At 45.2% G+C, this 13,320-nt stretch overlaps 1 protein-coding gene across 9 annotated transcripts in view; it reads left to right on the top strand.

Annotated features, from left to right (window-relative positions):
- ACACA (acetyl-CoA carboxylase alpha) overlaps nucleotides 1-13,320 on the top strand; it is a 262,049-nt gene that overhangs the window by 32,795 nt on the left and 215,934 nt on the right. For 3 of the 9 annotated variants that reach the window (XM_054688837.1, XM_054688838.1, XM_054688844.1), the window contains exon 1: nucleotides 10,146-10,165. The exons of 4 other annotated variants lie outside the window; for them this stretch is intronic. The gene's annotated coding sequence lies outside the window, so the exon portion shown is untranslated. Of the gene's footprint in view, nucleotides 1-10,145; nucleotides 10,166-10,698; nucleotides 10,808-13,320 lie in introns of those variants that run through there. 2 more of the 9 variants (XM_054688840.1, XM_054688842.1) reach the window with 2 other exon arrangements.

Below are 13,320 nucleotides of genomic sequence, written 5' to 3' on the forward strand. Positions count from 1 at the left end.
AATCAATAGAATCAGCATCTTGTACAGACCCTCTTATTAGCTATAACACTTAGAAAATTGCCTAACTTCTCTGGATCTTAATTTTCTCTTTTGTAAATGGAGTGTTCAAACCAAATGGTCTCTAGAATCCATTTATAGTCATACGCATAAGCTCACATTAGCATAGATATACACATCTTGTTTTGCACATTTTCATATTCCTGTGTATAGGTAGACGACATTCCCAGAACTATTAGGCTGAGAGGTCGTGAAGAAGAGCTAAATACACCAGATGAGTGATGCTTTCTGCAATTTGGGAAGGTTTTCCTGGACAGATAATACTTTTAATAAAGAGTATGTGTGTGTGTGTGTGTGTGTGTGTGTGTGTGTGTATGTTTTAATTCTATGTTTTATCATAAAATTGTCCCCTTTATCCCAGTTTACTCACACTCCCTTTATCCTTTCTTGTATATAATAAGCACAGAATGTCCACTGGATTCGACAATTTTAAAAGAGCAGGTCCAGATGAGTAGCAGAAGTAACAGAGGCTTGAGAGGGAATTGGAGGTGACAAAAGTATAGATACATTTTCAAGATATTTTGCTATAGAAGGAAAATGAGGCAGAGAAATGAGGCAATGGAGTGGAGGGAACATGGATGTCTCAAACCTTCATTGGTCCGGTGCCACACCATTGCCTTCCTTTCTCCTGCGGCAGCTGGATTCTCTCAGCAGGACAGGTGGGTGGGCAGAATAAAGGGACTGCGTGTCCTCTGGGGGTTTGGTTTATGGTTTTCTTAATATGATTATGTGATCCTTTGTTCCTGTATGCTATCAGGCATTCTCCCCCCTCCCCATCAATTGATTGGAAGTTCTTTATAGATTAATTCCTAGATGCCATATGTGACAGTGCTGCCACCGTGGGGCAGGGGCAGGCCCGGATCTGAGGGCTTGTTCTCATTCTTTGTCACAAGGTGGCAGAAGAGCGCACTCTTCCCAAGAGGGACCTTGTGCTTGGACAAAGATTAAGGGAAAGAATTTTCTTTTATCAACCCTCAGACTCTTCCCTTTTCCTTTATTCCTCCGAGGCCTAAAAAGTCAGCCTGCATGTTGGGGCAGCTAGATTGTGGGGTACAGAGACACATGAGATCTGTTTCAACAAAGCAAAAGATCTCGCAGTAGAGAAATAGATGTTTGGATTGGTTTTCTTTTTTTTTTTTTTTTTAAGATTTATTTATTTATGCGTATAAGAACTGGGGTGTTCGGCCAAAGAAACAGTGTGGGGGGCGATGGGAGGATCCACCAGAGACAGAGTAGGGAACAGAATAAGAACAGGCAAATCTCCTGAAATACATACACTGCTGAGGGAGCAGCAGTCTGCTGCGCCATGTGGGTATCTCACTGGCTGGGGATTGAACTTGTGCTACAGTGGCTGCGGAGAGCTTCATAGTTCTGCGACTTAACCCCTTGCGCCACCAGGGAGGCCCTGGATTAGTTTTGTAAGTGTCTGGGATATTTGTAGAGAAGAGGCTATCTCTCCTGGTCTCCTTTTCCCACAATAAAAATTTCAAATTTAGGAGGAAAAATAGATGTAACAGGTGTGTTTTATGATGCCTGCTGATCAGAGACTACTGGAAAATAGAAGGAAACTAGGACCAAATAGATTTATCAGGGTGAGTCTGTGGGAGGAGTGCTTGACAAGAAGCTAGCTGACACTCTGTAACTGAATCAATTTGAATAAGACTCCATTTCCCTGGCTTCTGTTGGTTGCTCTTTTTATGTTATGTTTATGGAGGCAAAGTTGATTTTACAAAACTGTATATGTTTTAGGGAGATAGATTTACACCTCCACAAATGTTTGTTATCACACCATGCCTACCTCCAAAGCCCTAATAATCCTTTATCATGGTTGGACAAGATTGTTTCGAAGGCTTCTTTCAACTTTAAAGTTATTATACCCGGGCCTACCTGGTGGCACAGGGTGGTTAAAGACAGCACTATCAAACTATTTCCAGCCACTGTAGCACGAGTTCTGGCTGGCCAGAGAGCAACCCACATGGCACAGCAGACTTCTCCTCTCTTGTCTGCTGCTCCCCTCAGCAGTGTATTTCAGTGGATCTCTCTGTTCTGTTCCCTGCTCTGTCTCTGGTGAATCCTCACCCTCCACACCTCAGGCTTACACCCCAGTTCTTGTATGCATAAATAAATAAATCTTTTTAAAAAGTTATTATACCATACTCTGCTACTCTTACTTTTAAGGGTGACATTTTGTGTTGGTTTATTGTAAGTATTTATTGTGGAGTATATCATGCATATAGAAGTGTATGTGGAGGGCCTCCCCGGTGGCGCAGCGGTTGAGCGCTGGCTTGCAAAGCTGCCTGCAGCCTCTGCAGCGCCGGTTCAATCCCCGGCCACCAGGTGAGGGTCCCACATGGCGCACAGACCTCTCCTGCCGCCCACTGCTCCCCTCAGCAGTGTGTTTCGTCAGTCTGTTCCGCTCCCTGCTCTGGCTCTGGTGAATTCTCTCACTCTCCCACCCTTCTGACTGTACCCAGTGCTTGTATAAATAAATAAATAAATATTTAAAAAAAAAAAAGAAGTGTATGTGGAATATGAGCATATTTTTCATAATCTTAATAATAATGTGAACACCATGTAGCCATCTCCCAAATTAAGAAAATGAACATTACCAATAGTTTAGAAACTGTTTCTATGTCTGTCCCTCTGATTGCTCCTTTCCCTCCCCCATCCATTCTTTTCCCATGCCTTTTATTTTTTTTTTTTAAAGATTTATTTATTTATTTATACAAGCACTGGGTACAGTCAGAAGCGCGGGAGGGCGAGAGAATTCACCAGAGTCAGAGCGGGGAGCAGAGCAGGCAGAAGGACCAAAGTACACTGCTGAGGGGAGCAGCGGGCGGCAGGAGAGGTCTGCGTGCCATGTGGGACCCTCCTCTGGTGGCCGGGGAGCAGCCGGGGATCGAACCAGCGCTGCAGAGGCTGCGGGCAGCTTTGCAACCCAGCGCTCTACTGCTGCACCACCGAGGAGCCCCTTCCCATGCCTTTTAAAAATAGTGAACTACCTGCATATGTGTCACTAAAAATTTGAAATTTTGCCTGCCATTGAATTTACATAAATGGAATCATACTCTATGTATTTTAAAGTAAACATTTTATTATGGATAATACAAAGCATACTCACCTCTCTGCAGCTCCTCTTCCTGTCACTACCTACCACAAGAAGTAACCATTATTCAGGTTTTTACCACCACAAATGAGTTTTTATTTTTGAATCTTATGTAACAGGAAACTTACTTTTTTGTATCTGGATTTTTGTTGTTTGTTTAACATTATGTTTGTAAAATTCATCCATATTATTTTGTGTAGCAGTGGCTTGTTCATTCTCGTTTTTGTATAATATTCCATTTATGAGTCTACTACTACTTTTTCATTCTAATGCTGAGAGCTGTTAGTGTTTCCAGTTTTTTTTTCCTTTTTTTCCCATCATCATATACAATGTTTCTGGAACACATTTGAAAGTTTCTCCAGAATCCAAAGCTAGAAATGGAAGCTGGGTTATAGCATATATAGGGTATGTTCAGCTTTAGTAATTAATGTCAAACTGTTTTCTAAGAGGTTGTCCCCATCTGTAGTATATGAAGGTTCCTACTGTCTCACATTCTCGCCAAAGGGGCCAAAGAGCCTTTTCAGTGTGGCACAACCACATGACTGAACAAGGCCAGGCAAACCCTCATAGTGCCAGTTTTTTTGTTAGTTCTGAGAAACTTGGGCGACAGTCACTTCTGTTTATTCACTGCCTCCAAGTAAAGGTAAAGGATTCGGATTATCCCTAGATCTGGGATCACCCTGGGAATATTGACTGGTATGGGTAGGTGTTGAATTGAATAACATAATCATTCTTGAACTAAGCGGTCATTCATAAAACAGTTTGTTTTTGTACTGAGCTCTAGTAAGAAATGGAGGAGCCACTGAGAAAAAAGGAGAAGTATTTTCTGTGCTTTGGTGCTTACCATGTCCAAGCTCTGTTAGAAACGTTACATTTTTGTTATAATATTTAATCCCAAACACAACCTCAGAGGTAAGTATACTGAGTTTTTTAGAGGGTCAGAAATGGGTCATTTGTTAAGGTCACAGAGCTAATTAGTGACAGGTAGGATTTAAAGACCTACTGGTCTATCTGATTAAAGAGTTGAAGCTTTTTATAACACAGAGCAAGGAGAAGGCAAAGTCCCTGCGATCTCTTTGGCTTAGATTGCCAACAGTAAGCATCAGTTCTGCTTATCTGTGTTGACCCCTACAACTACTCTCGGTCAGTTGATTAGAACCACCTCATTCATTGATTTCACCTACATTCTATTTTCATTCATTATTGGTTTTCTTTATTCTTCACCCTCCCTTTTCATTTTCACTATGAAAATTGGGCACATCAGCACAGCAGTTTCACTGATTAAACAAAACTTTTTGGGGAGATAGCTTTCTACCTTCTGGGATGTTGTGAAACGTTGTGAATTGTCAGGGATGTTGTGAAACCTTCTGGTTAAAGGGATATAAGGAAAAACTTGAAGACTGAAGGAATGAGAGGGATAAAAGGAAGTTGAGTAGTGGCTGTTTCTTTCTCTTTTCTTTTTTTTAAAAGATTTATTTATTTATGCATACAAGAACTGGGGTACAGTCCAGAGGTGCAGGGGGTGAGAGGATCCACCAGAGACAGAGTGGGGAGCAGAACAGGCAGAATGACTGAAATATACTGCTGAGGGGAGCAGCAGGCAAGTCAGGAGAGGTCTGCTGTGCCATGTGGGTAGCTCCCTGGCCAGGGATCAAACTCGTGCTGCAGTGGCTGCAGATAGCTTCATAGGTTGCATCTTAACCCCTTGTACCACCAGGGAAGGCCTGGTGGCTGTTTTCTTTCAAAGTAAAGACTGTGAGAGTTGTTAATATTGTATTTTACTACTGATTGTGTTTTACTATAGTTTGTGTTTTATTATGTATAATAATAACAGTGGTGAGCGAGGGTATTTATTTAGGGTAGACAAGTAGTGATCTAATCATGTAGTGGGAAAATCTGAGTCTAATATAGGAGTAATGGAGACACCAGGGAAGTCTGGCAACACAGTGAGGACAGGAGCAGGGTGCGACTCACCGGGACTTGTCTGCAGGAGAATGAGGCCAGAGATGGGGCCTTTGTAGAGCTGATCCATATAAAATGTCAGAATCCCAGGACTGGACAAGACCTAAACAAGTGATGATCTTGTTTATTTTCCCATCTTTAGATAAAAGGACCCTTTAAAACTTTCTTTATGGGGCTTCCCTGGTGGCGCAGGGGTTAAAGTCTCAGTGCTATCAAGCATGAGATTGATCCCTGGTGCGAGCTAAACCACACATGGCACAGCAGACTTCTCCCATCTCACCACTGCTCCCCTCAGCAGTATATTTCAGTAGATCTGCCTGTTCTGCTCCCCACTCTGTCTCTGGTGAATCCTCTCACAACTCCCCCCACACCTCTGGCCTACACCCCAATTCTTGTGTGAATAAATAAATAAAAATAAATCTTTAAAAAAAATAAAATTTTCTCTGGGTTATTTAGTTGTGAGATGTATAGGACTTAGAGATTAAAAAAAAAAAAGATATTAGAGGGCCGCCCCTGGTGGTGCAGCGGTTGCGCCCTGGCCTGCCAGGCTGCCCACAGCCTCTGCAGCGCTGGTTCGATCCCCGGCCACTGGCGAGGGTCCCACACGGCAGGCAGACCTCTTCTGCCACACCCGCTGCTCCCCTCAGCAGTATATTTCGTCAGTCTGCCTGTTCTGTTCCCTGCTCTGGCTCTGGTGAATTCTCTCACCCTCCGGCGCTTCTGACTGTGCCCAGTGCTTGTATAAATAAATAAATAAATCTTAAAAAAAAAAAAAGATATTAGAGGTGGCTTGGAAGAGGAATCTGATCAGCTGCCAAATATAGATAGTTTAGCTAGAGGCTGGAGGTGTTTAGGATTGAATAATAAGGAGGGAGGGAGAGCTGAAATGCCATATGAAAACCCACATGTCCATGTGAAAACATCGTGGTGAGTCTCCACGGTGGTAACGCCATCCCTTCATTGTGCAATCCTCCCTTTCATCATCAGGACCAGACTTATAAAGTGGCCTCCTGGAGGATGTTTCTGACCTTATGTTGAGAAGTTCCCTATAGTGGTTAACTCTGGACAAACCTGAATGGTTGACTACAGCAGAGGAACATAGTGTTCAGAGAAGGCCTTTGTGTCTTCTTTTTCTCTTATCTCATTGTTGGATCCAATTCTGGCTAATTCCAGAATTCTTGATGAAGTCTGTCTGTCTGTAAGCAGCTAGGATACTGGAGCCCTTGCCTCCGGAAGGCAGCTTGAAGAGACAAGCAGATATCAGGAGCAGAGTGGTCTCTCAGGTACAGAGCTAATCTTGATTTCAATCACTGAAACACTTACTAATATCTATACCTCACCCTATTGTAGGAGATTACAGAGGGAAATACGAAACTATAAGACATGTTTTCTGCTTCAAATGCTTTCTGCTTTAGCAAAATTTAGCTCGAGAGCTAAAACTGACAAACACAAAAAGTTATAGCTGAATTAATGTTGAACCAGGTGCTGGTGACCAAATTGCTACAGAATTCAGAAGAGACATGCATCAGAAGAAACTGGAGAAGTAAGAGATCTTAGATAAAATGGAACTTTTAAGGACTAGAAAGATTCAGATAATTGGGGGGAGGAAGAGAGGAAGAACAAGTCTGCCAGCATGAGCTAAGGTAGTAATAAACACAGCAAGGGCTAGAAGCCAAATTAGAGTAGATGGTAGGTATCGGGGCCAGTGGGAAATAACATCTCAGTGTTTCCTCTATCTTCTGTCTAAGGGTTGATCACTGACTTTCCTACTTAAGGAATTTGGAACCATGGCCAAAACCATCAGGACGGGGGTGGGAGTGAGGGGGTGATTTTATGGTTCCATTTTTTTATTAAGGCATTTTCTTATCTCCCTTGATTCATGGCAGGCCTGACCTGTCCTATTCTGGAAGTGCAGGTATAAGAGGCATTCTATTTAACAGATACTGGCAACAAAGAGAACAATACCAGTAAATCCTAAGCTATTGTTCTTAAACTTCAGGGTGAATGATTACCAGGATTACTAAAAGAAAAGTCTGTAATGGGATTGGGAATCTATATTTTTAACAAGTACCTAATGAGAGGTTCTGTTTCAGTTGGTCAATGTAACATAACTTTGAGAAACACTGTCCTAAATCAAAGTAGAATTCATAATAAAATGCCAAAATGGCCTGCACAGTGATGCACATATTATTTATGCAATTCTGGGTTTATTCATTTTTTTTTTAAAGATTTATTTATTTATTTATACAAGCACTGGGTACAGTCAGAAGCGCGGGAGGCTGAGAGAATTCACCAGAGCCAGAGCAGGGAGCAGAGCAGGCAGAAGGACCGAAGTACACTGCTGAGGGGAGCAGCGGGCGGCAGGAGAGGTCTGCGTGCCATGTGGGACCCTAGCCGGTGGCCGGGGATTGAACTGGCGCTGCAGAGGCTGCAGGCAGCCTTCCAGCCCAGCGCTCAACCACTGCGCCACCATGGGAGGCCCTGGGTTTATTCATTTTTGAGAATTTCTTTCCTGCATCTTTTTTTTATAAATAATTTATTTATTTATTTTTGAGTAGAAGAACTGGGGTGTAGGACGGAGGTGTAAGGGGTGAGAGGATTCACCAGAGACAGAGAGGGAAGCAGAACAGGCAGACTGACTGAGATACACTGCTGAGAGGAGCAGCAAGCAAGACAGGAGAGGTCTGTTGTACCATGTGGGTTAGCTCCCTGCTCCGGGATGGAACTCAGGCCATTGCAGTGGTAGTGCTGAGACTTAACCTCTAGGCATCAGGGAGGCCTCCCTTCTTCCCAGTTCTTCATATGATTTTCCCTCTGTATGCATCTGTATCTTAATCTCCTTTTTTTAAAAAGATTTATTTTTTATCTATTTATGCAAACAAGAGCTGGGGTGTAGGCCAGAGGTGCAGGTGTATTGGGGAGGTAAAAGGATTCACCAGAGACAGAGTGGGGAGCAGAACAGGCAGGTCTACTGAAATACTCTGCTGAGGGGAGCAGCAGGTGAGACAGGAGAGGTCTGCTGCGCCATGTGGGTTAGCTCCCTGGCCGGGGATGGAACTCATGCTGCAGTGGCTGGTGATAGCTTGATAGCACTGAGACTTAACCCCTCAGGGAGCCCCAACCTAATCTCCTTGTTTTACAAGTTACTTCAGTCACTTGTAATTACGGTCTACCCCAATAATCTCATTTATCTTACCTACCTCTTTAAATATACCATCTCCAGATACACTCACATTGTGAGGTGCTGGGGGCGTAGGACTTCTAGATATGAATTTTGGAGCACAATTCAACCCATAATAGATGCCTAGTTTCAGCTTTTAAAAATGTGCCGCTCACTCCCTTCTCTTCCACCTGTTAGTCTTGTATAGTAAGTTCTCTCCACCCTTTGCCTCCCCTCCTCCGCCTCTCTCTGGCATAATGGCTCATCTGGCAAGAACTCCTGGGGCAGCTCTGAAGTTTAGCCCATGGTAGAGATGGGCAAGTTGTGGCAGGCACCAAACCACACAACACTTAGAGTTGTTGAAATTCCAGGTATATCATCTTAAAGACACAGCTCTCTGCTCCTCTCGCTGCCCAGTTGTCTTAACATTTGATGATCATAATTTGATTATTAGCTCTTCTGTAAAGTAGTATATCCTAACTCATCCTTCACTTTCTTTGATTAGACTTTTCCTCATTTAGTTCTTTAGAGAGCGTCAGATATTCAGTGCGGTCAAAAGCAGGACATTCAAGGACTTGCTAAAGTTTCACATAAGGACAGTTTTTGAGGGTGACCCCCCCTCAAAAATCGGTTTTACAGTTTTGAGGGGATTGCTAAACTCCTCAAAAACTGGTTTTGCAAAGCACTGTTTTTGCAGTGCAGGCTGGTAATCAGCAATACCACTAAAAAAATTTTGGAGCCAGTATTCTTATTACTGATTATGAACTAGGAGAGGTAGGCAAATAGAATAAAGGTAAGATAAAAATAGGCAACTTCAAGGTCTTTAGTTCTTTTCAAAGTCCCTTCCTTTTTGCCAGTTCAGGGAGCACTGTGGTGGAAAGGCAAAGATTCCCTCTGCCCATGCCAAGGCCTTTTTTTAAGTCAGCCACGTCAAACAACTTGTTAAACCAGGATGTTGTGGGCAATTATCAGCTTCTGATTTTCCTATCTTTGTTCGATTGACACATGCATCCAGTGACAGACAGTTATTGTGATATGTGGGCCACTGCTCTGTAAAATCAACATCTTTCAAATTTCTGTTTCCAGTCTCTACTATTTCAAAGTTGGTTGCTAAACTCTTGGAGAAGCCACCACCTAGTGGTATTTTGAGGGCTCCTGAATGAAAATTGCTCTTTGTTGACTAATCTCCTTGTCTCTTCTTTTGCCCAAGAACTTCTGGCTTCAGGTGTGTTTTTCCACCCTATTTTTTTGCCCTCTGGCATAGAACTGGCAAAATCACCACCCTCTGTACATCTGTCATCTTTTTTGTAAGCTTGTGTAGGGAGCAGGAAAACACTCAGCGTGCTCCATTAAATTCTTGGAAGGGGTTAGAACCCATCTCATTGGTTTAAAGTGCAATGTTCATTCTCGCCTGCCCAATAGTGGTATTTTATGTTGGATTCTTTTAGGTTACTGTCAGTTTTCAACACACATCCATCATGAAAGTCTTGCTATGAAAGAACTGGCAAAAGTAGCGAAATTGGTTAATTTCTCCTCAAAGATTTGGTGTGATCATAGTGGAAGTGGGGAGGCGCTCTCCAATCGCAGAAATCAGGAATTTACTGTCATCTACTTTGCGTGCTCAGAGCAGGCAGGAAAGACTGTTAACCCTTCGTCACACAGCCCCTCTTTCCACTTTTCCTTTCCCCTCCATGTTCCAGGGTCCAGCATCTCAGCCTCCATTGTGTGGGCAGTTTCGGGGACGGGGAGCAAGTCAAGGGGCTTGCGTGTGTTCAGAATAGAGATCAGTATGCCTGCACTAACTTGGAAGCCAGTCTGTGTGACACTGGGCAATTCAAGGATGCAACACCCGCCTCTTTAAGGTTTCAGGATCGAACACGGTAAGGTCCTTATGGGGCCCGCACACCGACTACCCCGCCACCTGCCGACGAGCCCGGCCCCTCGCTCCTGGAGCGGCTCACCCCTCTCCCCGCCGGGAGGTTCACGTGGGGTGATTTCCCCCACGCCCCCCTCCGCCGGCAGGGGGAGCCCGCTGGCCGCCCCTGCATCCGCCCCTAGCAGAAAGGGCGGCGAAGGCCGGCCAGGGGGCGCCCAGAGCGCCCGGGTCCCGCCCGCCCTCTCGCCGCTGGGCCCCGAATGGCAGAGCGGCGCTCGGACCATCGGCATCGCCTCACGTCGCCCCGCCCCGCGGCGCCCTCCCATTGGCTGCCGACCGGCCCTGGGGGCCGCGCCTCGCCTCCCGGCCGGCCGGACCGCGCCGCCGCCGGGAGCCGGGTCGGAGGTGAACGGCCTGGAGTAACCCCGGACGTGGTCACCTCATGGGACTCGCCCGCTGAGGTGGGAGGCAGGGGCGGGGCGGGGGCGGGGCTGGCCCCGCGAGGCCCCGCCCCTCCCCCGTGTGCCGGGCCGGCCTGGTGCTGCGCGCCTGTCAGCCATCGCCCGAGCTGCCGGCGTCCCCTCCCTCCCAGCGCCGCCTCCGCGCAGGGGCTCCGGGACCGCGGGACGGACGCCTCCAGCCTGAGGTGAGATGGGGCCGGCCGAGAGCCTGCGATCCCGGGCCTGGCGACGCCGGGGCCCGGGGAGGGGCGGCGGGAGGCGGGGGCCGCCTCCCATCTTCCGCCCGCACGCGGCCGGGGCTCCATCCCGTCCCGGCAGCGCCGGGCAGTCCGGCCGGCTCCGAGACTCTGGGGCCTTGAGTTCCCCTCTGGGGAGGCGTGCAGGGGCCTGGGGGTGCGGGGAGCGAGCGCTCAGACCCCGGAACTGGGAGGCGAACAGCCCTGGGCCTTGGGAAGGGGCTGTGGTGTCTGCCTGGAGCTGGTCCCCTCCACTCCTCCCGCCCAGCCCCGGCGCGGTCCGATTCCTTCCAGGTCCCTCTCTCCAACCCACCCCGAGCTCGGGAGAGAGCGGAGACCCACGTGGGAGGGGGTGCTAAGGGTTGGATCCAGTTGCATTGAAAGTCTTTCTCTTGCAGAGTGAGGTGTGGGGTGCAGGACCCGGGCCTCTGTTGCTCGTTGTGTCTTTGTATCGCGGTGGGAGCCAGGACTGGGCGGGCTGTCCCTCGCCAGTTCCTGCTCCCAGGGTTTTTTATGATTCCATGAGGGACGTAGTAAATGTACGTGCTGCTGTTACGCTCTCTTTCCGTTTGCCATACTCATCAGGGAAGCTACCGGAGACAGGACGTCAGAAGGTGATGGGAGGCGAATGATTTCAGAGGAAGATGTGCGTGAAGGCCCTGCTCGGGTCAGCGCCAACATTATTTTTGAATTTGGAGACGGGAAAGTGGACACGATTGGGCACTTAGAATCACCTCTAAATATCGGGGACCTTGTGGATTTCACAGAAGCATATAAGAATACTGTAACTACTCAGATAGGGGAAATAATTTTAGATATTTCTGCTTTGGAGTTTAAGACTGAAATCTGAAGATCCTAGACTTCCTGATTGCACTTCTACTTAAGAAGTTTTTCAGTAATTTCTCAAGTGTGGGGAATAGACCTAAGAATCTAGTTTTCAGCCTCAGAAGTTGACTCCCCTTGAACCTGTCCTTTCACTTTTTTCCTCCTCCTGCCGCATAGTGTAGATGGAGAAGCGTTTTTTACTTGGTTACATAGTTTCTTCTTCCTTTGAGTGTAAATACTCTGATTTGTCTCTTCCTCTTGGTGGAGATGCATGCCTTGAATGTCTGTGATGAGTTCTGTCTGTGCTGCCTAATTGACATCACGATTAAGGGAAACATTGATCTAACAGAGCAATTGCAGTATCCAGGCAGGTGCTTGCTTACTACAAAGTAACAGGTTTCATTTAACTTCTCTTGTCTGTTTCCTCCTTGCAATGGAACTATTGTATATCCAATAGTTAATAATCATTGTAAAGAATAGTTAATAATCATTTTGTCAAAGACAAAATTTATTTATGAATTACAAATTTATCTGTTTGCTTGCGTTGCACAAACTTGGTTTTGAATTACCAGTGCCGGATAGAAATGCAAGTATAAAATTGAATTGTTTTTAAACTGGGAGTTGAGAAGTGATGGCATTTGACTTAATTAATTTATAGTTCAAACAATGATTAGGTTAGGTCAAAGAATTGGTTTTGTGAAAGCCAGCCGCACAACTATCTTACCTGATTTTGATCACTCATAAGTGCTATGAACAGGTTCAGATGTAGAAAACTATTTCCTTTTTAGTCAGTGACTAGGAAAATTTTTCACCTGTCACACAAATTTAAGAGGTCTAGGGCTAGTGTTTTTCTTTTTTAATTTTTAAAAGCTAATATTCAATAGTTTTGGCTGAAGAAAGTAAATTAAAATAAAAATGATTGGAATAATACATTGGAATTTAATACTTCTAATTGGAGGAGAGACTTTTTACAATGCAGAAGAAAAGGTTATATCATTATTTAACATATTCTTAAAGATTACCCTTTATTTGTGAAGACAGCATTCAAAATCTGTCCTTAGTTGGATAAGTTGATATATTCACTATGCCTGCATTTATACACATAATAAGTTGCTGGGGTGGGGGGCGAAGTGGGGGGGGGTGATAGTAGGTTGTTAGCTACTTGATTAGGTTTTAAGTTCATTAGGAGTGCTATCAGTGATTTGCACTAAGTGGTTGTGTTTTGTGCTGCAGCATTTATTGGTATTTCTGACCCTGACAAGGCAAATTTTGATTTTCCACTGATTCCATGATATAAAACCCAAGAACTAAATAAAACTTTTAGTATTGGAATGTATCTTAGGAACCTTTTAGTTTAATTTTCCACTTAATATGAAAATATTTTACCTGATACTCCTGTTAAAAACTTCCAGTTCCAGGCAGTCATGGGTCAGCTAATTTTTGAGAGTTTGTTACCTTTTTTTTTTTTAAGATCTATTTATTTATACAAGCACTGGGTACAGTCAGAGGCACGGGAGGGTGAGAGAATTCACCAGAGCCAGAGTGAAGAGCAGAACAGGCAGACTGACGAAATACACTGCTGAGGGGAGCAGCACGTGGCAGGAGCGGTCTCCGCGCCATGTGGGACCCTTGCTGGC

This window comes from Talpa occidentalis, unplaced genomic scaffold (assembly GCF_014898055.3).
Source record: "Talpa occidentalis isolate TD23 unplaced genomic scaffold, MPIMG_talOcc4v2.1 talOcc4.7, whole genome shotgun sequence".
Taxonomy (NCBI): Eukaryota; Metazoa; Chordata; class Mammalia; order Eulipotyphla; family Talpidae; genus Talpa; species Talpa occidentalis.